We start from the raw sequence: 27,089 nt of genomic DNA, 5'->3' as shown, positions 1-27,089 counted from the left end.
ATAAGAAAAAAAATCTGTTTACAACATTCAGCAAAAGAGGGTTGGCTCCCTTTGGAAATTTATTTGTACTTCAAAGGATGCTAAATAGAAACAGGATCGAAGATATGTTTGAAAGAAATATGCTGTATTTGAAGTGGAATCATCTCCCATCTTTAGTGAAAATAGCTCCATAATATCCCAGAAGCCAGGAGCACTATAGAGAGATTGTTTGGGTGGAATTACCAAATACACTTACTTACATTAAATTAATATCAATAGTAGTCAATACACTTTGATCATTTTCTATATATAGTAGTATACTTTATGTGGCTTATGTTATTAATCTATGAGGAGTCACTCAATGTTTGTCAACGTCACAAATTAATAAATTGAGTTTAATACAGATTAGGTATCTTTTCTCAAGATTATGAAACTAGAAAGCATCAGAATAAGAGTTTTCAAACCCTTATTTAGCAAGGCAGTATATACTTCCGAATGCATATGATTAAGAAACAAGTTATCTCATACTTTATGTATATGTTATTTGATACTAAGAGACTCAGTCAGTCCTTCTGAGGGTACAGGTAACGGTAAACGCTTTTTCTTTCCACCCAAAAGCTTCAGATAAAATGTTTTTCAGTGAATTGACTGTAAATAAAATTTTAATTTTATCTTAACAATATGCTAGAAAGATAGTTTTAAAAGCTTTTCATAATTCAAGATGATTTATATAATTTATATAATGTTCACATTAATTAAAACATGGTAACTGGGGTATACGTATGGATAATTAGATTAAGTTGGTAAACTAAATATTCTGTCTAACATAGATTATAAATTTGAGTGGACAAGAAAAATATGTTGCAATATCCATTTGAGCAACAGCAGCTTCTTAGTACAAACACCATGCTTAATATAACTATCCCTAGATATAAGTGAAAAATATCAATTATCACAGTTTTGCTTTTTGCTTTTTTTAGTAAACAAAAGAGATATTAAGTTTCAGAATGATGAGCTCAACTTTCTTATTCCATGTGTCATTAGGATGTGGTATATAAATATTCTCCAACTTTGCTCTATATCTTCACAACAAAGTGCAATGATAAACTAATGCTTTGCAATCTGAAAATTCCATTTGTCACTTTTTTCCTCTAAGGGTGTCAGATTGAAAAACCTTTCTGATTTATGATCTGTGCTTCAATTACAGTTGAATTCAAGACTACATGAAAGAACTTGGTGCTGACAGTATTCAGTTTTCACATGGATATGGTTTTCCAAGACACCATAGTTTTCTGCTCCTTGTCCTTACTCATCTGTCTACTTGCCTCTTAGATTAAATATTTTCAACAAATATGCTTATTTGAAAGGGTCTTGTTTGAATTTTAATGTTATTATTTTGCTGCCCCATTTATACCTTATACTTAAATAAATTGCTACTCCCCACTGCTGTAGCTTGTTACAAAGTCTCCATTGTGGATTACAAAAATGTTTCATAATATCTGACCCTGAGGTGGCTAACATGATTCCAACACAGTATCTACAGGATAAATCCAAGCACCTCAAGGATAGATAGGTGTAGAAAGATCAAGTTAACAAAAACTAACACTTATAATATGAAAAAAAAAACTAGAACAACATGCAGTGCTTAACAAATAATATACTGAGAAGAATATGAATATTACAATGTCTATATTTGTTGTCACTCACATAGAAGTATGGTGTTATCATTAGTCATTGAATTAGCCTAGCTAGATTTTGATGGCTAAGAACACTCTCCAAATAGGCATCTTGATTTTTTCCACTGAGATGGGATTGGAATTTCAGTTCTCCAACTAAGAGATGTTTTATATCAACCCAACTTGACATAATTAGCCAATTCTCAATTTAATGTGTCATCCAATCTCTCCCCACTGATGTTCATAAATTTTGTATACACTCTGATTTCATTGGATTATTCATTATTTTTGACTTGACTCTCTATTCCAAGGGAAAAATAAAAGGTTTTGTAGTACATTATAGTAGTTGCTAGATCATATACCTAAATTTTAGCTTCTTTTCACATTTATAATCATAAATCTATTAAATTAATTTCCAGAACATTTTGAAATATAGCTGGATTGAGATACACATTCTTGTCATGTTTAGATACGTCTGTTGGTACTTATGCTTTCTTTGAATTTTATTAAACATTGAATTGATTTTATCAAGTATAAAAATATATTCTCTCTTAAGATTTAATTGCTATTTACTAGTGATATTTGAGATTTGCTTTTTTTAAAATAATGCAAGTCAGTCTGTGGTTTGACACAGTAAAGTCCATTTCAACTTATAGCCCAGAACTATTTAAATAATATGAGAATTCGTTGATTTTAGGTATATGAAAATTTCCTTTCTAAAGACCTGTGATTCTTGTACCTTTCAACATGGTAGTTTTTGTAGATCTTTTAAAAAATTTCTTCATTATTATGGTACTATTCAGTATTCTTCTCATATATTCATCAATGATGCTAATGTATCTTAATATAAATAATCAATTTTATTTAGTAATTAAATAAATTACCATAGAATTATTTTTAAAATACCTTATGATTTTACAACATTTATATTAGGAGTCATCAAGCTCTAAGATATTTTTCCTGAAGAGATCTGGCAAGATTTTATATAAATTTTGAGTAAATGCTTATTTTTGCCTTTTTTCTACTTTATTTCATATTCACACCACAATAATGACTCTTCTAATTTAAAATATAAACCATAGAGATTTCCTTAAAGGTGGCAGGGGAGGACTGGAACTGTCAAAGACAGAGTGACAGGTGGGGTTGGGAATAAGTGAACGGTCTTGACAGACTCAAAGTTGCTGGCAGCTTGGAACTGCACCTGGTAGGACAGTGGATGGATCTTGCAACTGTACACTTTGGACATAAACTGGTTAGTGGGCTGCTTGGGCCGGCATTCAGCATGCACCATGAAGAGCAATGTGAGGGAAACTGGTACCCAAGTAGGGGCCTTCTGTGTGGTGCTGTCTCGATGGTGTCTTAGGTGTGGAATTGTCCATGCACTTGGGGCAGTAGAGCTTCACCAGGGCCTCACCTGGGGTGTCAGAAAGGCTATTGGAAAGCATTGGCTTGTTCTCACAGTGCACATGGGGCAGTAGCCGAACTCTCCCTGCTGGTACTTTTCCAACATCTGGGTGGTGCCATGGTTTGTGAGGATATAGGTGGTCTGGGTGAACCCATACAGCATCTTGGCTGACTGCTTAATCAGGGTTCTCTGGTTGGGGTTGTCTTCGAGCTCTTCATCAGGCTCCAGGTCCAAGATCATGTCTAGAGCTTGTCTACAGTGAGGCACCTGCTCATTGAGTTGACTGAGATTAAATTTGTCCTGGATGGAGTCTTCATCCACTTCACAGAAGAATTCATAGTCATGGAGCCCACAGAACCAGTATAAATAACACTTCCTGATGTTTAAATCATTTTTTTTTAATTTGTCATTTATTTTTCCTTACTGATTTCCTGATGCTTCTTTGTCTCTGTAATTTTGCTTTCTTGAGTGATCATAAAAGTCTTTGAAAGTTAGGGGTCTTTTTTTTCTTTTGTTTTGCAAAGCATGCCATGATTAAAATGTGTTTCTACTTATTTTAATGAATTAATAAAAATATGGGAATGATATTTTTAATTTCTATGTACTTTTAAGTGTTTATTGAACATAGTATCGGTAAAGACTAGTAACCACATCAAAAGAGTTCAGCTCAATGGATTGATTTCACATGTCAGAAGATACCTGCTTAGTCAGACTCAGATCAAAAACAGAATACCAATAACCTAGCACATTCTCATCTCAGTAAAAACTGTTCCAGTTAACTGCTCTCATGACTTCTAAAACCAGAGATTCGTCCTGTCTTTTTTTGTACTTAGTATTGATAAATTATGCATTATGCACATTATAGACGATCAATTCCCATTGTGTGAGTATTCCACAATTTTCACGGCTTCTCCTATGAGTGGATATTTATGTGGGTAGCACCCAGTTTGGGCTTACAAATAATGCTATAATGAATATTCTAGTGCATGCCTTTCAGTGAACTTATGAATGCATTCCTGTTGGGTTTAGGTATATATATAGGAGTGGAGCTGATTATCTTTGGAACTGTGTATCTTCAGCTTTTGTAAATACTGCAGTTTTTCGAACTGTCCTTATGCTTGAGGTTTTTTTTTTTCTATTGATACCAATTTTTTTTAGTACATCTTTATTGGAGTATAATTGCTTCACAATACCATGTTTCTGTTGCACAACAAAGCAAATCAGCCGTATGCATACACATGTCCCCATGTCCCCTCCCTCTTAAGCCTCCCTCCCATCCTCCCTATCCCACCCTTCTAGGTCACCTCAAAGCACCGAGCTGATCTCCCTGTGCTATGCTGCTTCTTCCCACCAGCCAACTGTTTTACATTCGGGAGTGTATATACATCAATGCTACTCTCACTTTGCCCCAGCTTCCCCCTCCCACCCCACGTCATCAAGTCCATTTTCTATGTCTACCTCTTTATTCCTGCCCTGCAACTAGGTTCATCAGTACTATTTTTTTTTAGATTCCATATATATGCATTAACATATGGTGACATACTTCACTCTGTATGACAGACTCTAGGGTCCACCCACCTCACTACAAATAACTCAATTTAGTTCCTTTCTATGGCTGAGCAATATTCCATTGTATATATGTGCCACATCTTCTTTATCCATTCCTCTGTTGATGGACACTTAGGTTGGTTCCATGTCCTGGCTATTGTAAATAGTGCTGCAATGAACATTGGGGTGCATGTCTCTTTTTGAATTATGGTTCTCTCAGAGTATATGCCCAATAGTGGGATTGCTAGGTCATATGGTAGTTCTTTTTTTAGTTCTTTAAGGACTCTCCATACTGTTTTCCATAGTTGTTGGATCAATTTACATTCCCACCAACAGTGCAGGAGGGCTCCCTTTTCACCACACCCTTTCCAGCATTCATTGTTTCTAGATTTTTTGATAATGGCCATTCTGACTGGCGTGAGGTGATACCTCATTGTAGTTTTGATTTGCATTTCTCTAATAATTAGTGATGTTGAGCATCTTTTCATGTGCCTTTTGGCCAACTGTATGTCTTCCTTGGTGAAATGTCTATTTAGGTCTTCTGCCCACTTTTTAACTGGATTGCTTGCTTGTTTGATATTGAGCTGCATGAGCTATTTGTATATTTTGGAGATTAATCCTTTGTTGTTTTATTTGCAAATATTTTCTCCCATTCGGAGGGTTGTCTTTTTGTCTTGTTTATGGTTTCCTTTGCTGTGCAAAAGCTTTTAAGTTTAATTAAGTCCCATTTGTTTATTTTTGGTTTTATTTCTGTTACTCTAGGAGGTGGGTCAAAAAAGTTCTTCCTGTGGTTTATGTCAGAGTGTTTTTCCTATGTTTTCCTCCAAAAGTTTTATAGTGTCTGGTCTTACATTTAAGTCATTAATCCATTTGGAGTTTATTTTTGTGTATGGTGTTAGGTAGTGTTCTAATTTCATTCTTTTACATGTAGTTCTCCAGTTTTCCCAGCACCACTTATTGAAGAGGCTGTCTTTTCTCCATTGTATGTTCTTGCCTCCTTTGTCATAAAACAGGTGTCCATATGTGCATGGATTTATCTCTGGTCATTCTGTCCTGTACCATTGATCTATATTTGTTTTTGTGCCAGTACCTTACTGTCTTGATTACTGTAGCTTTGTGGTATAGTTTGAAGTCAGGGAGCCTAATTCCTCCAACTCCATTTTTTTTTTCTCAAGCTTGCTTTGGCTATTTGGGGTCTTTTGTGTTTCCATATGAAATGTAAGATTTTTTGTTCCAGTTCTGTGAAGAATGCCATTGGTAGTTTGATAGGGATTACACTGAATCTGTAGATGGTTTAGGCTATATCGTCATTTTCACAATATTGATTCTTCCAATCCAAGAACATGGTATATTTCTCCAACTGTTTTTTGTCATCTTTGGTTTCTTTCATCAGTGTTTTACAGTTTTCTGAGTACAAGTCTTTTGCCTCCTTAGGCAGGTTTATTCCTAGGTATTTTATTCTTTTTGCTGCAGTGGTAAATGGGAGTGTTTCCTTAATTTCTCTTTCTGATTTTTTGTTGGTGGTGTGTAGGAATGCCAGAGATTTCTGTGCATTAATTTTGTATCCTGCAACTTTATCAAACTCATTGATTAGTTCTAGTAGTTTTCTGGTGGTATCTTTAGGATTTTCTATGTATAGCATCATGTTATCAGCAAAGAGTGACGGTTTTAATCCTTATTTTTCCAGTTTGTATTTCTTTTTTTTCTCTGATTGCCATGGCTAGGACTTCCAAAACTATGATGAATAAGAGTGGCAAGAGTGGACATCCTTCTCTTGTTCATGATCCTAGTGGAAATGCTTTCAGCTTTTCACCATTGAGTATGATGCTTGCTGTGGGTTTGTCATATATGGACTTTATTATGTTGAGGTAGGTTCCCTCTATGCCCACTTTCTGGAGGGTTTTTATAATAAATTGGTGTTGAATTTTGTCAGAAGCTTTTTCTGCATCTACTGAGATGATCATATTGTTTTTATTCCTTAAATTGTTAATGTGGTGTATCACATTGATTGATCTGCATATATTGAAGAATCCTTGCATCCCTGGGATAAATCCCACTTGATCATGGTGTGTGATCCTTTTAATGTGCTGTTGGATTCTGTTTGCTAGTGTTTTGTTCAGGATTTTTACATCTCTGCTCATCAGTGATATTGGCCTGTAGTTTTCATTTTTTGTGATACCTTTTTCTGGTTTTGGTATCAGGGTGCTGGTGGCTTCGTATAATGAATTTGGGAGTGTTTCTCCCTCAGCAATTTTTTGGAAGAGTTTGAGAAGGATTGGTGTTTGCTCTTCTCTAAATGTGCTCTTCTCTAAATGTTTGATAGAATTCACCTGAGAAGCCATCTTGTCCTGGACATTTTTTTGTTGGAAGATTTTTAATTATGGTTTCAATTTCATTACTTGTCATAGGTCTATTCATATTTTCTAATTCTTCCTGGTTCAGTCTTGGAAAATTGTACCTTTCAAAGAATTTGTCCATTTCTTCACGGTTGTCCATTTTATTGGCATATGGTTGTTTGTAGTAGTCTCTTATAATCCTTTGTATTTCTGCAGTGTCAGTTGTGATTTCTCCTTTTTCATTTCTAATTTTATTGATTTGTGTCCCCTCCCTCTTTTTCTTGATGATTCTGTCTAAGGGTTTATCAATTTTGTTTATCTTCTCAAAGAACCAGCTTTTAGTTTTATTGATCTTTGCTATTGTTTTCTTCATTTCTATTTCATTTATTTCTGCTCTGATCTTTATGATTTCTTTCCTTCCTCTGACTTTGGGTTTTCTTTGCTCTTCTTTCTTTAGTTGTCTTAAAAGTAACATTAGATTGTTTATGTGAGATTTTTCTTGTTTCTTGAGGTGAGATTGAATTGCTGTAAACTTCCCTCTTAGAACTGCTTTTGCTGTGATGCATAGGTTTTGGGTCATTGTGTTTTCATTGTCATTTGTTTCTATGTATTTTTTTATTTCTTCTTTGATTTCTTCAGTGATCTCTTGGTTATTTAGGAGCGCACTGTTTAACTTCCATGTTTTTTTGTGGTTTTTACAGGTTTTTTCCTGTAATTGATTTCCAATCTCATAGTGTTGTGGTCAGAAAAAATGCTTAATAGGTTTCAATTTTCTTAAATTTACCGAGGCTTGATTTGTGACCCAAGATGTGATCTATCCTGGAGAATGTTCCATGAGCACTTGAGAATAAAGTGTATTCCATCACTTTTGGGTGGAATGTTCTATAAATATCAATTAGATCTATGTGGTCTATTATGTCATTTAAAGTTTGTGTTTCCTTATTAATTTTCTGTCTGGATAATCTGTCCATTGGTGTAAGTGAGGTGTTAAAGTCCCCTACTATTATTTTGTTACTGTTGATTTTTCCTTTCATGGTTGATAGCATTTGCCTTATGTATTGAAGTGCTCCTATGTTGGGTGCATAAACGTTTATAATTGTTATATCTTCTTTTTGGACTGATCCTTTGATTATTATGGAATGTCCCTCCTTATCTCTTGGAACAGTCTTTATTTTAAAGTCTATTTTATCTGATACAAGTATTGCTACTCCAGCTTTCTTTTGATTTCCATTTGCATGGAATATCTATTTCCATCCCTTCACTTTCAGTCTGTATGTGTCCCTAGGACTGAATTGGGTCTCTTGTAGGCAGCATATATATGGGTCTTTTTTTGTATCCATTCAGCCAGTCCGTGTCCTTTGGTTGCAGCATTTAGTTTATTTACTTTCAAGGTTATTATTGATATGTATGTTCCTATTACCATTTTCTTAATTGTTTTCGGTTTGTTTTTGTGGGTCTTTTTCTTCTCTTTGTGTTTCCTGCTTAGGGAAGTTTCTTTAGCATTTGTTGTAAACTGTTTTCATGGTGCTGAATTCCCTTAGCTTTGGTTTGTCTGAAAAGCTTTTGACTTCTCCATCAAACCTGAATTAAATCCTTGCTGGGTACAGTAATCTTGGTTGTAGGTTTTTTTCTTTCATCACTTTAAGTATATCCTGCCACTCCCTTCTGGCTTGCAGGGTTTCCACTGAAAAATCAGCTGATAACCTTACGGGGATTCCTTTGTATATTATTTTTTTGTTTTTCTCTTGCTGTTTTAATATTTTTCTTTGCATTTAATTTTTGTTAATTTGATGAATATGTGTACTGGTGTATTTTTCCTAGGTTTTATCCTGTATTGGGACTCTCTGTGCTTCCTGGATTTGGGTGACTCTTTCCTTTCCCATGTTAAGGAAGTTTTCCACTATAATCTCTTCAAATATTTTCTCAGACCATTTGTTTTTCTCTTCTTCTTCTGGGACGCCTATAATTTGAATGTTGGTGCATTTAGTATTGTCCCAGTGGTCTCTGAGATTGTCTTCAATTCTTTTCATTCTTTTTTTCTTTATTTTTCTCCTCAGCAGTTATTTCCACCATTTTGCCTTCCAGCTCACTTATTCATTCTTCTGCTTCCGCTATTCTTTTACTGATTCCTTCTAGTGTGTTTTTCATTTCAGTTATTGTGTTGTTCATCTCTGTTTGTTTGTTCTTTAGTTCTTCTAGGTCTTTGTTAAACACTTCTTGTATTTTCTCAATCCGTGCTTCCATTCTATTTCTGAGATTCTGAATCATCTTTGCTATCATTACTCTGAATTCTTTTTCAGGTAGATTGCCTATTTCCTTTTCATTTACTTGGTCTTGTAGGTTTTTACCTTGCTCCTTCAACTGTGACATATTTTTTTGCCATCTCATTTTTTTTTTTTTTAATGAGTAGGTTGTGTTCCTGTTTTACTGGTTGTTTGGCCTGAGGCTTCCAACACTAGAGTTTGTAGGCTATTGAGTAGAGATGGTCTTTGTGCTGAGATGAGGACCTCTGGGAGACCTCACTCTGAAGAATATTCCCTGGAGTCTGAGGTTCTCTGTTAGTCCAGTGGTTCAGACTCAGAGCTCCCATTGCAAGAGCTTCCGCCCGACCCTGAGGTCACGAATCAAGATCCCACAAGCCATGTTGGGCAGCAAAAAAAAGAAAAAAACAAAGAACAGTAACAAAGTAAAAATAAAATTAGACTAGGAAACTAACAGATTTATTAGAGAAAATGTAAAAATAAAAATATATATGAATCAACAACTGGAATGTACATCAGTACCCTGTAGCAAAAAAGAGGAGGAGGGAAAAGGAAAAAAAAAAAAGGTGGGGGAGAGAAGGCCTTGGCTGTGGAGAGCAATGCCTAAGTAAGGGTGAGGTTTGGGTGGCGTATGGGGCCAATGCTCAGGACCCACAAGGCTGGAAAACGTCCTGAGGGCTGTGGGGGGTGGGGCTTATACTCAAGGAACAGTAGGAACCCAGGCGTGCCACCCGCCCCTGGTCTCAGAGGGTAGGGGACCTCACCTGGGAGCCCAGCAGGGGCAGAGCAAATGCCCTCCTCTCCTCTCCTGCTCCTCTGGTCTGGGGTCTGGGAGGGTCCCTCCTGCCTGCCTCTCTGATCTCCCAGGCCTCTCTCCTATGTCCCCAGGACCAATACGGTAGGGGGAAAAGGGGGCCTTGGAGGTCAGGGGACCAGCCTGTGGTCTCAGCAGGCTCCCTGTGCCCAAGTGAGTAGGGTAATCACCCTCTGCTCCTCTCCTGATCCTCCTGGATGGCCCCTCCTATCTGCCACTCCTGATCTCCCCAGCCTCCCTCCTATGTCCTCAGGACCCATGTGGCCTGGATGGGGCTTTGAGGGGAGGGGGAATTGGCTTGGGAACTCAGCAGGCTCCCCGGCCCGAGGGACGCCAATCCTGTCTGGGCTCCACTTCTCCCCCATCGGTCTGCCTACATCCTACTCGTTCACTCTGAGGTTCCTCCTGTCTCCTTGGGGGTCAGAGTCCCCTACCAGTGGCTGGCAGACACCCTAGTTGTGGGGAGAAGCTAACTCTGCGTGTTCCCACACCGCCATCTTGACTCCTCCCCTGTGCTTGAGTTTTGAGGTACATAATTTACTTTGATATTTATAAGAAATCTAAAAACTCAGCTTTTATTTTCCTATTTACACAAACTTTCAGAAATGTGTGTTTTAACTTCAAAATATTTTATCACATTTTGTTATAATTACTAGTTTTATAACATTGTGGCAAGAAAATGTGATGTAAACCCTTATAATTTATCTGTTTTCAAGTGTGTTGCAATTTATTTTAAAATGTCCAAAGTATGTTGGAAAAATAGGAGGCAGAAAGTGGATAGAGTGAGAACATAGTTACATAGAAAGAACAGTCTACAGTTTAGTAGTTAAATGACCTCAATTTCCTTTTTCTATTATCTTCTTGTTATGTTGAAATTTTTTCCTTTTTCATACTATCATTGATTTCTTATTAACTTCTTTTTTACCTTCTTATCATTTTTTTCTAACACTCAATGGTTTCAGACTAATCATATCCCTAATTTAGACTGGTATATTTGTAAATATCAATTGACATTTCTCTCATTCTTCATCACTTTTTAAATAGTTTTTGTGTATAATTATTTTTTTTAACATTTTTATCAAACATTTGGGTAATTTGTTTCTCTCTGAATACATGTAGTTATCGCATCTTTAAAACTCAGACTTTATACTTTGCTTTTGATTCAGGAATTTAACCAAAAAAAGAATTATTGCTGTGACATTTATAATCATATTAATGTTTCTTGTTGTCTTAGGGCCTCTAGTGTGGCTGTAATTTTTAGATTTTGTTTTTTACTTTCTTAGCAGTATTTTTTAATCTCACCTAAACCCATTTTTGCCTCATTATTCCTTTTTCATTCCAGCCTGTTCTTCCCATCTAATTAGTTATTGCTGTTTTATAGACATTATGTATTTTTATGTGATTATGACAACAAAAGTTTTCCTGAAATTCCTCCTAGGTCATTGAGTGTTTTTTTGACACATATGTACTGGGCTCCTATTTTCCAAAAATGATTCTAGGTCTTGGGGACTGATCAACTAGCAAGGAAAACTTGAGTTCTTGCACTTGAGGAACTTGAATTCTGGCAGGGGCAAGGGAGGCAATCAATAAAATATTTGGAAAATAAAAGAATAAACATAGTAGATAAAAATTCATGTTATGAAAAAAATCTAACAGGCCAAGAGTTTTCATAGTACATTGGGGCAGTTGATGTGGAGTGGTCAGGCGTGGCCTCTGTGAGGAATGAAATTGAAGGAGTAAGCCAGGCGATTATGTGGGGAAAGCCATTTCCAGACAAAGAAATATCCTGTGCAAAAGACTTAAGTCAGGTCTAGTACAAAATACATCTTCTCACCATTGGAAAAATATTACTTTCATGTACATTTGCATCTTTACACTGTCAAAGTATCATTATTTAGTTTAATACAGTCTTTGCTCCAATTATCACAAACAAATGTAGAAATGCATTATCTCTTCTTTGGATGAACTTAATCTGGATACTTTATCAGAATATTTTAAGGTATATCATGAGCTACAATTTGTTAATATAAAACTTAAAGAGCCAGTTAAAAAATATGAAGTTGATTTTTTTATCATTAATTTAGAACAATTTTACATGCTTCCAATTAATTTAGAGATTACCAAAAAAAGGGCATTTAAAAAGCATTTGATCTTCAGAAAACCTTTACTAAGTAATTATAAGCTCTTAAGATCACTTTCCTTTAGGGCTTCCCTGGTGGCACAGTGGTTGAGAGTCCGCCTGCCGATGCAGGGGACACATGTTCGTGCCACGGTCCGGGAAGATCCCACATGCCGCGGAGTGGCTAGGCCCGTAAGCCATGGCCGATGAACCTGCGTGTCCAGAGCCTGTGCTCCACAACGGGAGAAGCTGCAACAGTGAGAGGCCTGCGTACTGCCAAAAAAAAAAAATCACTCTCCTTTGAAAAGGAAAGCATGTGTTCTTTTGTTTTTCATTCTGGGCAAAAGAAGTTTGCTCAATATTTTCCAAAATAAATATTTCTAGATGCACAGTAAGTTAGCAAAAGACGAGAATTTGAGCTATGTAAATTTTGAAAATTTTAGTGGATTATGTTTGTCACTAATTTCTAGTACTGACTCCTCTCACTAGATCTTTTTAGAACTGTATTTAGTTTTTTGCTGTTGTTGTTTCTTTTTTTTTTTTTTTTTTGCATATTGCCTTTATTTTGCAGAAAATGTTTTGCTCATTGTCTTTGGCTATTTTTTTCAGAAGAAAAATATTGCCATTGTATGTTTAACAATACAAGAGGCAATTACATATGCTCAAAATAAACGCATTCTATTGGGCAGAACAGTGAAATTTCCATTTCAGTTAAAGTCTGTTGTCCTCAACTATGAATTTATTATTTTGTCCCTAACAGCTTAACTATAAGTATGATAGCTGTCACAAAAGGGACCTGAAAACTACTCTGAAGAAACAAGAAATGCAATTGAAAGTATGCTTTTTATTTCACTAAATAAGACGAGTTGAGTTTATTAATTCTAGTGTGTCAAATCTTCTATATTCTGTAAGAGACACAAACAAATAAGTTTCTGGATCTTAGCAAACAAAATTTTATTATGATCAAGTAATGGTGATTTAATAGTCCAACTGAGTTTTGTTTCCATACTTAAATTCATCTGTAGCATACAAACACAACATAAGACTACACTTGTGTTGCAAATGATGGGTGGGGTTATTTTTTTGATGAACAACAGAACATATATTGCTTTTCATATTTTAAAGTGAAGTTAATAAGATTTTTTTTTCTTTCTTGACCTATGAGACTGTCATTTTGTACCTAGATCAAATCCTGAGTAAAAGTGGTAGACATAAAAAAAAAATAGTGTATATTTTAAGGAAAGGCTTTGGTTTACATGGAAGGTGGTGACAGGGATATCCATGAGGTTATGAGGCCAAGGTGTGATATTGGCTGTCAGGAATATCTGTGGCCAGGACATGGTTCTTATAGAGTGAGAATCCTGAGGAGAAGGGACCTGAGATTATTTGGGTAAGATAGTGTTCACTGGGAAGGACTGGACTCCCAGCCCATTAGGTAGCTATGCTGTCTGAGACCCTGGTGTGAAGGTGCTCTGCTAGCTGACCACAGGTTGGGGTACTGATGCAGTCCTGTTGTGCTCAGGAGTAACATGATAGTATGTACACACATGCTGAGGCTGGGCTAAGTTCATGGGATCAGATCATGGACAACTTGCAAATGAATTGTCAGAATAGGTTGGAGAATTTTTCCAATGAGTGTATGGGCTAAGTATGAGCTTGTCCAAGTGGGGAGGAGTCCTAGGCACAGCTTTGAGGACAGGGACAGGGATGTGTGAACTGTGGTTCCTCAGCATAGAGCATTTTTCACAGCCACGGGTGGAGAAAAGTGAGACAGGACCTCCAAACTGAGGATGGGGGTTGACAGCAGATAGGAGGAACTGAGTCCGGGGATAAGCTACTTCCATTAGTAATACCCAGGTTGCTGTTTGTCTCTGGGTTCTTCCATCTTATCTTTGTGATCCCTGCTTCTTTTTGCATCACAGCAAGCCCTTGCAAATGAGTTGTATTTAGTTTTAAGAGCTGTAATCTCTTTCTGGTAAGCCTTGACAGATATGCATTGAGTCTTGAGAATGCCGTGGCTGGTAGTCATCCCCTGTAGACCCTCAACTCATACTATATGAATTTAGAGCTTTTATTTATGTAAGAAGTTTCATATGCACATATGAATTGGACTGACCCCCCAGGCACCCACTCTCTGTTCACACACTTCCAGAAGTGGTTGCTCTCCATCACAAAATCCAAGATAAAACAACACATGGTGTTCGGGTCCAGGCCAGCCATACTCAATTTCAGCACTGGGAGCATCCTCCTGCTGTTATTGGTGACCATCACCTGGTCGGTGAGCTCTCTGAAGTGCAGCCATATCTAACTTTTCTTGGTTGACACTGGGGTCACCCTTCTCCCTGCCAGCCTGTAGCTCTCACTTCAAGGAGCTCAGCTGGTGGTCCACTCTATTGCAGGCTATTCTACAAGTTCCGGACGCCGAGGGAGATTGTCCTCTTGCTGACCCTTCCTCATGGCCCTCCAACCCAGACTTACTTACCCAAGAGCCATATTTAACTCCTTTCAACAGCCACTCTTCCAAGAAAAGGAGCAGCAAAGGTCCACAGTTCCCAGGCAGAGACCTGTGAGGAGAAGACTTGAAGGTAGGGGAGGGGCAGAGGGGTGAAGAAAGAGGATATTCCCCTTGAACTCCTGCAAGTCATGACTAAAGTAGCTCTTTGTGGCATTGGATTTGCTTTAAACAATTAAAAATCAGACTATTGACTAGCACACAAATATTTATAAAATATACAAATAAAACTATTGATATCTTTGAAGCCCATTTTTAAACAAAAGGAACATTTTTAAATGTGCCAGGATATAAATTATGGGTACCTCAGGATTATTATAACTTTTCTATAACATTTTATTAGATCTTTATGGTGTTTTTAAAAATGTTGGCCACTGATATTTGAAATTTGATAGGTATTTATAAAGTTTCCTCAAAGGATTCTTATGACAGCTAAATTTTTTGACTATTTAGACAGACACTTTTGGCTGGCTACTCGGTAAAGTACCACGTGCTGTGATTATTACTTTTTGTGCTTTCCAAGTCAACACCCAGATGCCTGTGAACCTGACCTGCACAGAGTAGTTATTTTGGTTCTTTAAACTGCCTGCCAGACGGTTGCAGTAGCTTTTTCATATGGGCAGATGGCCACTCCAGAACAAATCAAAATATAATATTTGGTCTCTGAACTTACTTTTGAATTCAAATCTTTGAATATGAATGCTAACTCAGATTGAATTTTGGGTTTGACTAATTGTTTTGATGTTCTTAGGCAGTTTTCATGAAACATATTTGATCAAATAACTTAATATGGACTTCACTTCTTATTAGTTGTATAATGTCCCTTCTGGTGTGTTAAATGCAATAAAAATTTGAGCATATATACTAATATGTAGCTCCTACCCAGCATATGATGAACAAAATATGTATTAACAAGAGACATCAATCCATTTCTGAGGTTATGCACGTAGTTTACTGCTGAAATGCGGTAAAACTTTAAAATTTGTAATTTCTGGTCAGAGTTTATGAGAAACATGAATATGAGCAAAATAGGTAAATTTAGTGTTTTTTTAACAAGGTAGGTATGGCACAGACTTCAAACTATAACACAGATTTCAAGCAAACAAGGGTAATTACATTGATTTAAGCAGTTCTTTCCCATTTATTCATATTTTTTTTGTCTTAATTCAGACCTAGCTTAATTCACCCCTCCCTCCCTCCCTCCCTCCCTCCTTTCCTCCCTCTCTCCCTTCCTTCCTTCCTTCCTTCCTTCCTGCCTTCCTTCCTTCCTTCCATCCTTCCTTCCCTTTCTTCTGTTCTGCCTTTCTTTCTCCTATCTCTTTAAACTGCAGTCCTGAGTAAAATGGATGGTTTCAGATTAACCTAATTAATTACAACTAAATAGCCACTTATGTCATTAACCCAGGATACTTCCCTGGGCTACTCAGATCGAAATGTAGGTTTCATATTTTCAATGGAACAATGTTTGTTAGAAAATATATTTCATATTATAATCTTTATAATGAGAAAAATGCTAATTAAAACCAAAACCATTAGTCACCTGTAAGATTTGAAATATATGAAAAGTTTGATAACACTCTGTTGGTGAGGCTAAGGAGGAAAAAGCAGTCTAATATTTTGTTTTTCAAAATGTAAAATGGGACAACATCCATGGAGAAGATTTTATCAATATCTAACAAAATCATAGCTGTATTTGGCCTTTGATCTATCAATCCCTCTTCCAGGAATCTGTTCCAAAGATCCAAAAGTACACTGACATTAGTTTGAAATGACATGTATCAAATGTTCTTCAATGTAACATTATTGGTACTAGTAACAAAATTCAAATCACCCTCAAAATCCAAAATTCTAACACCAAAATCCAACAGTTATATAAACTGCAATATATCTACACAGTGGATTACTATGTACTTGCGCAAAGCAGTTGGGAAGATCTCTACAAAATGGATTAAATGGATTATATATTGTATATTTTGGAGTATAAATTGTTAAGTGATAAAAGGAAGTTGCAGAAAACTGTGTATGTAGTATGTCACCTTTTGTGTAAGATACCCTCCCTTCCTTCCTTCCTTCTTTCCATCCTTCCTTCCACCCCTTTCTCCCTCTTTCATCTCTGTTTCTTTTCTTTATTATTTCACAGTTTGTGCTTTTTTTTTTATATTTGCAAAAATAAATAAGGGAAGGAGAGAAGAAAAACTCATAAAAATTGTTCCCTATAAGGTAACTGTCTCTCCATTCTTAAAAGTGAGACGTTGAAATCGTCTACTATTATTGCACTTCTGTCTATTTTTCTAGTCAATTCTGTCAGTGTTTGTTTTATATATTTAGGTGCTCTGATGTTGCATGAATATATATTTGTAATTGTTATATCTTCCTGGTGATTTGACCTTTTATCATTATATAATGTCCTACTTTGTTTTTGTGATAGTTTTTTGTTCAAATTGACAATAAATTTTAAGCATAATTAACTGTCATTAGCACAAATTCATGAACTGTACCTTCGCTTTTCTCATTTTTTGAAACCTTATATTTATAATCATAGTTATTTATATTTGATAAATAAAATTATTTATAAAGAATTCAAGTTATAAGTAAATGGAAATGTATCATTCAATTTTTGTTTTCTTGCTAGTGGAGGACATTAAGCAAAACTAAGATTTTTAATTCATAAATATGGTAATAAAATTGAACATGTATTTAAAGTATTGAAATAGTATAACTGAAGAATAAAAGAAACATTATAATAAATGCTTTATTATCATTAATGTTAAATTCTTTTGATTACTGATTTTAATTGAAGATTTAAAAAATACACTATAAAAAATAAAAATACATTATAAATATATTTGCATTATAAATCTATATTTAAAACTTGTAAATGTTGATAGAACTAATTGTCCTGTTGAATAATGGAACAGAGTTCCTCATCTAATTATTTAATTTTTATGATCCTTGTGAAATAACAGTTAACTATTTGAAACGTGCTATTCATTTTTGTATGTGTTTTACAGAAAGAAATTGTATTCTGTCATAGCTTACATTTCTAAATTCAAAAAGGCAAATATTTCAAGACCTTTATTATCTTGATCATTTTGACACATTTAAAAATCATCCAATTTTAACAAAGATGTCCTTACCAGGAAATGGTAAGTTCTACTGACAAGTTAAAACAAATGATCAATTATTATTTTTAATTATATTTGTTGCTGGGAAAAAGAAATTGTAGAAAACTAGTCAGAGAAGAAGGATTATATCCTTTAATTTGTAATAAATTGATTTGTAAAGACGGGTGATGTGATGCCTAGCTGTGAAAATAAGTAACATGACAAGTAAATATTAAAGCCATGGAAGTGATCTAAAAATACCTGGATAATTATTGCAGATTATATAAATGTGGGTTTCTGGGGTAGGATTGGAGGTACCAGCCACTTTCCACTGGAAACAAAGCTTCAGTGACTTATATTCTATTGCCAGAAGAACTGGGGAATTTAAACATAGAAATAGAGTAATTGGATGATTTATTTCATAAGCATACATTTTTAAATGTTGCTGATGACTTTTCTTGAAAGTAAAGCCAGAAGGATTTTAAGATTCTTAACTGTAAATATTAGAAATGATTATTATAATACTTTCCATGATAAAATTATTTGAAACTTACTCTTGTATATTCCCAATGAAAGGTGATTCTTATTTTTTATTGTGGCTAATTTAATGAAATAATATTTTATACAAAACACAATTTTCCTAACTTGGAAATTATAATTAAGAACACATTTGAGTTTTGAGTGTTGTCATTTAGACTGTGGGCATTATCAGAGCACAATAATCCACTTGGTGAAAATTTAGTCTAGTTGAAGGCCAATTATTTTACTTCCTTGTAATTCACATGATATGTCCTTGCAAATAGAAGCAGCCGCTAGCCAAGTAACTAGGGAGAAACGAAGAGCCTTGGGTGGGTGATATTTCAAATTCAACAGTATAAAGCAAAGAAAAATAACACATTTTAACACATAAAAAATGCTAGAAAAAATGTTTACATGCATGATTCTAGTTTGGTAATTGCGTCTATTCTAAATTTTTTCATATCAATTCAACAATAAGCACCTTCGTATCATAAATCACTATCACTTATAAGTAAGTAGGTTGTAGTTTTAAAGTATTTGGTTTTATCAAGTAATATATGCTCATTAAAAAAAATCACATGTTAAAGAATGTTTTATATTAAATATCAACAGAGTCAGATCACTTCTTCACTTCTAAGTCTACTCTCCAGACAAGTTCTTCACAATTGTTTATATTTTGGTTATTTCCCTTCTCAAACAATATATATTTTCTGAATTTATTAATATCAGATAACATTTATTATTCCCCCAATATCAAATATAAATATTTAACTCACTCAGGTCCTCTTCTCCAACTGTTTTAGTCAATTATGTTATTGTTTTGGTTTTTCTGTCAATTATCTTTAGTATAAACAATGTAATTAAACTCAATCATTTTTCTATAGTCCTTTAATTCAGTTTTCATACTTTATATGACAATTTTAATGCCCTTGTTTCTCTACCCAATATTCTTCACAATCTGCTTTGTGTAAGTTACATTTTTATCATAGCTCTTGGATTTTCATTCCATCCTTAAACATAGCATCTTCTTTCCGTGGCCTGAAGATTGACTCAAAATTGAAAGTAAATAAACAATATTTTCATCATTATGGTTGCAATTGAGCAATAAAATACCAATTATCTTCCCATCTTTAGGAGTTCAAATCCAAATGCCCCTTGAGGGAGAATGTTAGGCTGAAAGGATTTCCTCAGTTGGTAAAAAATCATTTAAAATTATATTTGGAAAATAATTTCCATCCTCAGTTTCTGTCATTTTTGGAGGTTATATTGGCCATTTAAAAATTGCATGTACTGCTTTTATTCTCAACATTTTTCAGTTCTAAATCATGCTTATCATTATGTTCTACTACCTTTATTTCTAAAAAGTACCTGTAATGATCTCCACTGGAATTTTATTACCTTCTCTGTTGGGTTTTCTCTTTGTTTTTCTTTTATCATAACTTTCTTTTGCTTAATTTACATATTAGTTTCTTTTCTTCCCTTAAGCTCATAATGAAAGATCTTCATAAACTCTGAAGTTAGCAAATAACATTCTGAGTCCTAAGCACTATAGTTTTGATTTTATAGCTTAGGAATTTCTTTAATCTCCTAAAAATGAAATATTTACATATATATAGACAGTATGTGTTCCCCCAGCTGATTGGTAAATAGGACTCTCTTCTATTTAGGTCTGAACTCAAGTGGGGTATTATAGGATGAGAGGCTACACACAGTAATCTCTTTTTTTCACCTGATCATAGCAGTCTGCCTTGCTGTTGATGGCACAAGCACCAAACTGACAAAGGCTTTACTATGAATCAACATTCAGACTATTGATCTTATTTAGGATTTAAATGTTTTATTTAAATTTTTAAAAAAGTTTCATTTTGAAGTAATTGTAGATTCATTAGCAGTAATAAGAAATAATGCAGAGGGGTCTCATGTACTCATTTCCCAGTTTCTCTCAATGGCGACATCTTAGATTATAGTACAATATCACAACCAGAATACTAATTTTTATGTAAGATGTGTGACAAGTCAAGGCCCAGTTTTTTTTAACCTATCAGATTACTCTAGTACCATTGGTTTAAAAGGCTATCTTTTCTCCATTGAATTGTTCCTTTCACTTTTGTCAAAACTCATTTGGGCATATTTGTGAGTTTATTTCTGAATTTTCTGTTCTCTTCTATTGGCCTATGTGTCTATTCCTCCACTCACACCACACAGTCTTGATTACTAAATATAGTATAAGGATGAATTGGGAGATTGGGATTGACATATATACACTATTGATACTACATATAAAATGGATAACTAATGAGAACCTACTGTATAGCACAGGGAACTCTACTCAGTGCTCTGTGGTGACCTAAATGGGAAGGAAATCCAAAAAAGAGAGGATATATGTATACGTATAGCTGATTCACTTTGCTGTACAGTAGAAACTAACAAAATATTGTAAAGTGACGATACTCCAAAATAAATAAATAAAGCAGTAATTTAAAAAAGATAAAGATAAAAAATAAGGCTTAAAATTGGGTAGACTGGCTTCTTCTACTATATTCTTCATTTTCCAAATTCTTTTTGTTCTTCTAGTTCCTTTGTTCTTTTCCATATATATTTTTAAATAATCTGGTCTATACAAAAATTCTTGCTGATGTTTTGATGAGAATAGTTTTAAAGTTATATATCAATTTTGGCATAATTGAAATCCTTACTGTTATGAGCTAAATTGACTCTCCCCAAAATTTATGTGTAGAAGTCTTAACCCCCCAGACTTAACAATATGATAATGTGACTATATTTGGGATATGGTCTTTAAAGAGGTATTTAAATTAAAATGAGGTAATTAAGATGGGCTCTAATCCAACCTGATTTGCAATTAGGACAGACACACATAGAGGAAGACTCTGAAGGTACAGAGAAGAGATGGCCATTTAGGAGAAAAGAAGAGAAGCCTTAGGCAAAATAAAACCCTGCTGACATCTTGATCATGGACTTTAATAAGCCTCCAGGATTGTGAGAAAATATATTTATTTTATTTATGCTACCCAGCCTTTGATATTTTGTTATGATGGCCCTTGCAAAACTAACAGTTACCAAGCTGAAGCTTCCAATCTATAAACACTGAATGTCTTCCATTTATTTAGAACCTCTTTGATTTTTTTCATGAGCATTTTATAGTTTTTGATGACAAGTCTTGTAAATATTTGATTATTTGGATATATTTCTATATTTCATTTTTGAGTGATTATAAAAATCTCACTGCCCATAGTTAATTCCTAGCAAATAGGTTTACAATTAATATTTTATGTTTGTTTTATATCCTGTATCCTTGCTTAACTTATTAATTCTAAAAGGGTATTTTTTGAGTATATGTGTATTCCTAGACTTCAGTTTGTATATAATCATATCATCTGCGAATAGAGACAATTTTATTTCTTTCTTACCTACATATCTGTCTTTTAATTGTTTTTCTTGCCTTACTGAACTTGCTAGAACACCTCATACTATGTGAAATGAGTGCGGTGAGAGTGAATATCCTTGCCTTGTTCCTGATCTTGAGGAGGGAAATAATTCAGTCTTTCATCATTAAGTATAAGTTAACTTTGGGATTTTTGGTTTTGGTTTTCTTTTTGTTTTTGATTTCCATAGGTGCTGTTTATCAAGTGGAAGAAGTTATTCTCTATTCCTATTTTTCTGAGAGCTTTTTGTTCGTTTGTTGTTTTTACAACATGAGTGGTTGTGAAATTTGTCAAACCCTTTTTCTGCATTGAATTATATGACCATGCAATTTTTTTTTCTTTAGGATTGGGTAAATTACATTGATAATTCTTGAATATTGAACAGGCTTTACATGCTGAGAATGAATATCAATTGGTAATGGTGTATAATTATTTTTATATATTGCTAATTCTATTATTAATATTTTGCTAAGGATTTCTACATTTATTTTATGATGGAAATTGGTGTGTAGTTTTCTTTTTGTGTATTGTGTTTTTCTTGTTTTGGTATTACTATAATAATACCGTCATAGCAATAGAAATAAAAATCCAGTATTTTACTTCAAAAACTGTGATCCTCATGAACAAGATCTGTGATTTCTGTCATTAAAGATGTGGGGATAGGGAACTAACAAGCCATTATTTTTAAGTTTAACACTTGTAATTTATTGTCTGGAATCATATGATCATTTATCATATGTGATTGCCAATAGGTGAATTTTACAACTACAGTAAGGGGTGGTGGGGAAGTACAAAGAGATTCTTCTAATACCAGACACAAAACTGAATTTCTGTGTAATTTAGAACAAATTGATTTAACCTAATGGAATTGAAATCTCTATGCTGTAAAATGGGAATTATGATGCCAACTATTAACAGTATTGGGGAAATCAAATGAAATAATATAAGTAACATCTTGTAAGAACATAGATTTTTTAATAAGCTCGGTGAGAAATTAACTGTATCTCTATTCTCTATCTATCATCTATAGAAATAGAAAAAAATAGAAAGATCGGTGTGGGCTGGGGATAAACAGGATTTCCACTTCCAACATCCATCATGTCCTTAAAAGAGAATGTAGACTAGGCTTTGGTGGGTTTGACAGGAAAGTCAGAATCCAAGTTGCTCATAAATATTTCACAGGAAGGACATAGATGCTGCTTAAAGTTCTTTCTGAATGGTGTTAGGTGACTTGATTCTGAAAAAGCTTTGAGCTTAGAAAAAATGAGCTTTGCGTATTGACAAGAGTCCTCACATGGGAACAGAGTCAAAATTAACAGACTCTGCAACCCAAAGGAGGCTGGCTGAATATTCCCGCTACCTTTGCTCTGATCATGTGACCATCTCACGCTTCTGTCACTTTCATTAAATAAAAATTAATCTTAACATATTTGGGCAGGAGTGGGGGTGGGTTGGCATGGGTGTCTACTCTGTCAATTTAAAAAATATCCTTTAGTTCTCATCACCTAATCAGTTGATTTCAGCTCCATTTTCTCCCTTTTCTTTCTTTATCACTGCCTAACCTTGTCCCCTAGGAGTTTCAGACCTTGTTATTCATAAATGGCATAACTTCGTGCACCCTTTTCCTTTTTACTCAAAAGTTTTCTTTAAAATCAAAGGATTACCTGGCTGATTATAAAATTCTTGCATCACATATTCTTCCTCTTAGTATATTTTAGATACTGATCAAACTGTCTCCTTGCATGAATATTACTGTGAAGATGTCGAATCCATCTTGATATTTCACACTAGTAGGGGGCGTGATTTTTTCCCCTCCTACTCCTAGGATTCTTTCTTTGTACCTGAATTTTAACATCCTTACCAGAATATGCTTTGATTTGGAATGGTAGGTATGAATGTTAGGTTTCATTATTTCTTGGAAATCTATGAGCCCCTTCAGTCTACACATTCAACTTGTTTTTATTTCAGAAAAATGTTGAAAAAATTATACTTTAGACTCTTTCTATATTTTCATTTGCTTAGTTCTTCTTAAAAATATCAATAATGCATGTTAGATATACCTTTTTAAAGTCTAGCGTTCCTTCTGTGATCATGTTTACATTCCCCTTTCTCTCTCCCTGCTCCACCTCCCTCCCTCCCGCTCTTTCTTTCTCTCGGAGTCACCCTCATAACTACTTATAAACATCTAACTTTTTCCACCTATAACGGGCATTATTCTCTACACTGGCTTTTCATTTTTTGTCATATTGTGACATTTTGCAACTCAATTCTATATTCTTTGGGCATCCTATAAAGTCTCTTTGGAATACTTTTTTCTCATTGTTCAAATTTCACTTATTACTTATAAAGATGGTATTATCTATACATTCTGTGAGAATAATGAGAAGCATTTCTTTCATTCCTTTGTTTTACTGTAACCATCTTTTTATCAGAAATGACCGTTTACTGATTTAAAGAAAAATGTTTTGTGCATAGAGCACATATCATTTCCTTTCTAAGTATGATCCATCTTTGAATTATTTTTGCTGCTTGCCAGAGATGTTGACAACTATGGTAACTGGGACTATCTGGGGCGTGGATTCAGAGGTGTTGACTCCAAACTTTTCCTCAACAAATTGCTTGGGTGACAGAAAAATCTTCTTTGGTATTCAGCGTACATTTGGCAGATGTGAAAACCATTCAGTATTTAAGGATGGGGAAATTTATAGCTGATCACGGGTGACTAGAGTGATGGAATGGCTAAAGGCGTTAAGGGAAGAGGAGGGTTGTTCTTCATAGATCAAGAAACTGTCACTGCCTTAGGCTACAGCTCATGTGACCATTTTCGCCCCAGAGCTGCTGACAGTATGAGGGGTAAGCTCTCTGTCTGTGTCTGCTACTGTTAGAAATGTATTTTGCTATTAAGCAAAAACTCTACCATTGCTGCTAAATTACTCTCAAAGTTGCTGACATTCACTGCTGCCTAAAATCACCTTTAAAAAAACGGCTTTATAAAATATAGGTTAAATATTATAAAATTCACCCATTTCGCGAGCATTTAATTCAATAAATTTTTGTATATTGTAGAGCTGGTCTGCCTTTCTTTGCCTCCACCCCTGCATGCTCTTCTCCTAGAATGGAGGTTCCATGCCAAGAAGACCATGAGCAAGATGCCTTCTTTTGTCATTATGGTCCTGCTACTGTCACAGCCCCTAGGTGCTGAAAGAAACTGAAATAGCAAAGTAATATTCTGTTTCTTCTTTCTTCCTTCTAAATTCCATCTAGTGCCTCCAATTGGCAGAAACCAGAAAGCTAGGTTGTCTGAAATATGTGGCTTGCATGTTTATCCCTCAAAAGTACAGAAGAAAGTGCAGAAAGGAAAGTGTAATATTGAGAGCCCATCATGTTGAAAGCTAGAGTATCCAGAGCACCCCTCAACTTATAAAATCATGGATTGCCTCCTCTATTCCTGTCTTAGCCCATTCAGGCTGCTATAACAAATTACCGTAGACTGGGTGACTTATAAACAACAGAAACTTATTTCTCACACTTCTGGAGGCTGGGAAATTCAAGATCAGGTGCCAGCAGGTTTGGTGTCATTCATTCATGAGGGATCTGCCCTTATGACCTGATCACCAACCAAAGGCCCCACCTTCAAATGACATCCCACTGTAAATTAAGTTTTAACATATGAATGGGGGCACTAACATTTAGTCTATGGCAATGCTTTTCCTTCTCTCCTCTATTCAGCTCTCAGTGAAGTAACTTTCAGGCTAGGAAAGAAAGTGTACAGATGGTTTTATTTATTTTTATTATTTATTTGTTTTTTATTTGCCAGGTATCTGCTTTTCTGTCGCAAATATCTGGGTCCCAACAGGATATATTCCACAGTACCCAGAGCCTTCCTATAACTCTTGATGTCTTAACTGTCATTTTGTAGAGATTATGCAGAATAAGATACTTAATTTTTTTTTTGGAAATGTACAAATATCTTGGAGACTGAGGAAGTTTGTGAAAATAAATATCATGCACTCTTGTTTAGGTTAATATTTCACATTTTTTAGCTAGTATAATTCTATTTGTATATTGAAGGGTTTTTTTTCTATTATATTAAATCTTGAATTTTCTACTATTCTTTTGTTCTTTTAGGCATTTGACAGGGGTCGAAAAGATGAGATTGAAATAAAATGCTTTTATTCCACTGATTTTTAACAGAAAATTTGCATTCTCTACTTCCAGCCTGTCTGAAACCAGTTTCTAATTGTCTCTCAGGAGAAACAATACTGTTCTTTCACCCAGTACTTTTTGTTTGTTGTTGTTGTTCCAAAGTTAATATCATGGGTCTGTCACATAAACAAAATTATAAATTGCAAGTCATTAAGGTATGGTGAATGCCCATCTGTGTAAGAACATGTCAAAGAAATGTTTACCCAGTTGGAATATCACTGGCCAATCTACTATCTACTACTGTATATAGTATGTGTATTAATATCCTAGCGCTGCTATAGCAAAATACTACAAGTATATGACTTAAAGCAACAGAAATTTATTTTCTCACAGTTCTGGTGGCTAGAAGTCTGGAATTGATGTGTCAGCAGTGCCAGGCTCCCTCTGGAGACTCTTGGGAAGAATCCTTCATTGCATCTCCCTAACTTCTGATGATCATTGGCAAATACTTGGCATGCCTTGACTCGAAGTTTCATCCCTCCAACCTCTGTCTCCACCATCATATGGCCCTTTACCCTGCATGTCTACCTCTCTGTGTCTCTTTCTCCTTATAAGGACACTAGTCATTGGACTTAGGGCCCACCTCAGTCCAATATGACCTTACCTTAAGTTGGTTAAATCGCAGAGACCCCGTTTCCAAATAAGGTCACATTCACAGGTGCCTGGGTTCAGGACTTCAATATATCTTTTGGGGGGACACAATTCAGCTCACAACAGTACTAGATATTATTAGTAGCATGGAGCTGGAAGATCTGGTAGATTTTTAGACCAATGGCAGCCAACATATAGTATATTGATATTTATATCAAACTGACTAAAATTACCTTAAAATTTCCAAAAATGAATAAATCTTCAACTTTGAAACTACTCACCTGCTTATTCCATTTTCTATTCAAAATAAATATACAAAGTATGATGTGTGTGTGTGTGTGCACATGCTATATGTATCTACATGGATTTATGTGTAGGACTTTTCAGAATCCTCATTTCTAATTTACAATTGTAAAACTGAATTCTGAAGCTTAGACTAGACAGAAATCAGGGCTTCACGTTGAGGTGGTAAAGTTACACATACATCAATTCTGATAACTAAATTATTCAACCAATTACTTTTTTTTCTTTTTTAAATTGAGATACTATTGACATATAACACTGTGTAATTTTAAG

At 34.9% G+C, this 27,089-nt stretch overlaps 2 pseudogenes; both read right to left on the bottom strand.

Annotated features, from left to right (window-relative positions):
- Window positions 1–215: 215 nt before the first annotated feature.
- Window positions 216–11,331, bottom strand: LOC149743771 (casein kinase II subunit beta-like; annotated as a pseudogene).
- Window positions 11,332–13,183: 1,852 nt separating this feature from the next.
- LOC149743770 (T-box transcription factor T-like) lies at window positions 13,184–26,425 on the bottom strand (annotated as a pseudogene).
- Between the last annotated feature and the right edge of the window lie 664 nt (window positions 26,426–27,089).

Source organism: Delphinapterus leucas, unplaced genomic scaffold (genome assembly GCF_059928025.1).
Source record: "Delphinapterus leucas isolate spDelLeu-1000000601 "Yukka" unplaced genomic scaffold, BTC_Dleu_Yukka2 spDelLeu_asBTCV2_sq81, whole genome shotgun sequence".
NCBI classification, from domain to species: domain Eukaryota; kingdom Metazoa; phylum Chordata; class Mammalia; order Artiodactyla; family Monodontidae; genus Delphinapterus; species Delphinapterus leucas.
The sequence above is the reverse complement of the archived record's forward strand: the minus strand, read 5'-3'. Positions and strand labels throughout refer to the sequence as shown.